Below are 4,420 nucleotides of genomic sequence, written 5' to 3' on the forward strand. Positions count from 1 at the left end.
AATTTCTTGACGACCTAATATATACATAATGTAATATCTATTTGTATCTATGTTTGTTACAATTAGGAAGACTGGTTTTGTATACCGTTTATTGAAATTTTATTTCTAATAATAGTCAGCCTAAGTCCGTGCATTGAAAGGATAGGTTTACTAGTATGAATAAACATACTATTATCGTTATTTTTTTTCACGTACTTTTATTACCGAATTTAATGACGGCCCCGTACTCTGTTTCTTTTCTAGGACACCAGAGTGACATATTGAGGTATTATTTATGATAATTATTATTAATATCTCTGTCTTTTAATTACGTCATTCACAGACATACAAAGTACGTGCAAGACAAGATTTTCAGGGTGTTGCTGTTAACCGAACTGTAGGAAGAAGCATTGAAACTGTCTGATTACACAGTTGACTGTAATATTTAGTGTTACGTGGGTTTTACACCATATGAGTTGTTATAGTATTTTGGCACTTGTGTATAAAGTTAAAGTCATAAATAATATTCAACGTTGAACTGGTACACAACGTCGAAACAGGTAGAGTCGTCAATTTTCTGAAGGCCATAGATAGGCCTAAATAAAATGTTTTTAATTGTGTACCAGTTTTACGTTCAATATTATTTATATGAGTTGTTGAGTTAGTTCTAGAGTGGTGTATTACGTTTATTTACGTTATTGTAATAGAGTACAATGGATATTTCCATTATTCGGTTTCTGTAAACGTGGTCTATGGTATATATATTGTATTATTTGTTTAACACGATCGTTCGGTATGTTTTAATATCGGTTTGTTTTAATTCATGGTTAATCATACAGAAACGTTAGTGATACCACAGTAGCAGAGAATATCTGCTACACTGCAGCTATGACAGTATTACAACCTAGTACATTACCACTGTAGCTGTGACAGTATTACAACCTAGTACATTACTACTGTAGCTGTGACAGTATTACAACCTAGTACATTACTACTGCAGCTGTGACAGTATTACAACCTACTACACTGCCACTGTAGCTGTGACAGTATTACAACCTAGTACATTACCACTGTAGCTGTGATAGTATGACAACCTAGTACATTACTACTGCAGCTGTGACAGTATTACAACCTAGTACATTACCACTGTAGCTGTGACAGTATTACAACCTACTACACTACCACTGTTAGATCAGCTACGACAGTATTACAACCTAGTACATTACCACTGTAGCTGTGACAGTATTACAACCTAGTACATTACTACTGTAGCTGTGACAGTATGACAACCTAGTACACTACTACTGCAGCTGTGACAGTATTACTTTACAACCTACTACACTACCACTGCTAGATCAGCTACAACAGTGTTACAACCTACTACACTACCACTGCTAGATCAGCTACGACAGTGTTACAACCTACTACACTGCCACTGCTAGATCAGCTATGACAGTGTTACAACCTACTACACTGCCACTGCCAGATCAGCTACAACAGTGTTACAACCTAGTACATTACCACTGTAGCTGTGACAGTATTACAACCTACTACACTGCCACTGCAGCTGTGACAATATTACAACCTACTACACAGCCACTGCCAGATCAGCTACAACAGTGTTACAACCTACTACACTGCCACTGCTAGATCAGCTACGACAGTGTTACAACCTACTACACTGCCACTGTTAGATCAGCTACGACAGTGTTATAACCTAGTACATTACCACTGCTAGATCAGCTACGACAGTGTTACAACCTACTACACTGCCACTGCCAGATCAGCTACAACAGTGTTACAACCTACTACACTGCCACTGCTAGATCAGCTACAACAGTTACAACCTACTACACTGCCACTGCTAGATCAGCTACGACAGTATTACAACCTACTACATTACCACTGTTAGATCAGCTACAACAATGTTACAACCTACTACACTGCCACTGTTAGATCAGCTACAGTGTTACAACCTACTACACTGCCACTGTTAGATCAGCTACAGTGTTACAACCTACTACACTGCCACTGCTAGATCAGCTACAACAATGTTACAACCTACTACACTGCCACTGCTAGATCAGCTACAACAATATTACAACCTACTACACTACCACTGTTAGATCAGCTACAACAATGTTACAACCTACTACACTGCCAAGTCATTTATAAAACCTTTGTTGTAGATCATAAAGCAGGTTTAGCACAAAATTAAAACTTGGACTGTTCTTATTTCACGTGACATCGTAAATTCAAATATAAACCTATACATTCATGTGTTAGTCAACTGGACCAAACAGCTGACAAAATTGATGATTGTTTAATTTTTGGTTATTCTTCATGATACGAGAATTTTTTTTTATAATTTTCAACAAATGTTTGAAAAAGTTAAAACCACTATACATATTTTAACCTAAGATACAATGTCATATTATTAATAAACTCTTCAGAAAAGGTAAACAGTTATTTTCTCTAAAGTTACTTTGTTTTTTACCAAAGTTAAGATTTGATGACTTAAACATTTAAGACAGACAGTGTAAAAACATTAAACTTGATGTAAACTTAGGGTTAAAATATTATTAAAACAGACTTTGTTTTTGAATTTTGCATAAAGCTACACAAAGCTAATTTAGCACTGAAAGACTTGAGCGAAGGCAGCTAGTCATCACCACCCACTGCCAACTCTTGGGCTACTCTTTTATCAACGAATAGTGGGATTGACTATCACATTATAACGTTCCCATGGCTGAAAGGGCGAGCATGTTTGGTATGACAGGGATTCGAACCTGCGACCCTCAGATTGCGAGTCAAGTGCCCTAACCACCTGGCCAAAACGGTCTTTTGACCATCAAATAGATTGACATTTAATTTTGTGATTTTAAAGGAATCCTATATTAACGCGTCATATTTTTTTTTACTTTAGTTTTGTAGTGTTAACTTCCTTTCTTCGTTTTATTGTAAGTGTCGTCTTGCTAATTTTAGTACTATTTACTTCATTCAGACTACACGTTCAGCACATCTTAATCCGTCACCCTGAAGAATGGAGGTTCGAAAGCAGTATCCACACGCTTTCACTCGGTTGACCACGTCAACTACATTAGTCTTTGAATTCCAAAAGCAGTTGAAAGATATTAAACCATTTGAAGCAGTGTCCACGTCATTATATTTACCCTTCACAGGTACGAAATTATGAACCCTCTGAAAGTGTTCATATTGTCATAAAATTTAATTTTAAGCACAATTCAAGAAATTACAGTTTTTTTTAACAATATATTTAATTCTGTTTTATGTATTTTCTCTTTAAGAAGCACCGCTGATGTTCAGATTATCTGTGGATTTCTTTGAGTTTTTGTTTAGCATAATGTACAATGTTTGTTTTATATATGTTTTATAATGAGGTGAATAAATAATCTTACAAGCTTGTTTCATGTTTATGTTCCTGTCTTACAAACTTGTTTATGTTCCTGTCATACAAACTTGTTTCATGTTTATGTTCCTGTCTTACAAACTTGTTTATGTTCCTGTCTTACAAACTTGTTTCATGTTTATGTTCCTGTCTTACAAGCTTGTTTATGTTCCTGTCTTACAAACTTGTTTCATGTTTACATTTCTGTCTCACAAACTTGTTTCATGTTTATGTTCCTGTCTCTCAAACTTGTTTCATGTTTATGTTCCCATCTTACAAGCTTGTTTCATGTTTATGTTCCTGTCTTACAAACTTGTTTATGTTCCTGTCTTACAAGCTTGTTTCATGTTTATGTTCCTGTCTTACAAACTTGTTTCATGTTTACATTCCCATCTTGCAAGCTTGTTTCATGTTTATGTTCCTGTCTTACAAGCTTGTTTCATGTTTATGTTCCTGTCTTACAAGCTTGTTTCATGTTTACATTCCCATCTTACAAGCTTGTTTATGTTCCTGTCTCACAAACTTGTTTCATGTTTATGTTCCTGTCTCTCAAACTTGTTTCATGTTTATGTTCCCATCTTACAAGCTTGTTTCATGTTTATGTTCCTGTCTTACAAACTTGTTTCATGTTTACATTCCCATCTTGCAAGCTTGTTTCATGTTTATGTTCCTGTCTTACAAGCTTGTTTATGTTCCCGTCTTACAAGCTTGTTTCATGTTTACATTCCCATCTTGCAAGCTTGTTTCATGTTTATGTTCCCATCTTGCAAGCTTGTTTCATGTTTATGTTCCAATCTTGCAAGCTTGTTTCATTACTTTTGTCATCATTAGAATGACAGGTATGGACAAGACTGGCTGGTCCTGTCATTACTTTTGTCATCATTTAGAATGACAGGTATAGACAAGACTGGCTGGTCCTATCATTAATATTGTCATCATTAGAATGACAGGTATAGACAAGACTGGCTGGTTCTATCATTAATATTGTCATCATTAGAATGACAGGTATGGACAAGACTGGCTGGTCCTATC

At 35.6% G+C, this 4,420-nt stretch overlaps 1 long non-coding RNA gene across 1 annotated transcript; it reads left to right on the top strand.

Moving 5' to 3' along the window:
• The first annotated feature begins 335 nt into the window (after positions 1-335).
• On the top strand, positions 336-4,384 carry LOC111089868. The gene is made up of 2 exons (XR_002614029.1): positions 336-417; positions 2,984-4,384. It is a non-coding gene; the product is annotated as an uncharacterized LOC111089868 (long non-coding RNA).
• Positions 4,385-4,420: the final 36 nt, after the last annotated feature.

The sequence above is a fragment of the Limulus polyphemus genome, unplaced genomic scaffold (genome assembly GCF_000517525.1).
Source record: "Limulus polyphemus unplaced genomic scaffold, Limulus_polyphemus-2.1.2 Scaffold7685, whole genome shotgun sequence".
NCBI classification, from domain to species: domain Eukaryota; kingdom Metazoa; phylum Arthropoda; class Merostomata; order Xiphosura; family Limulidae; genus Limulus; species Limulus polyphemus.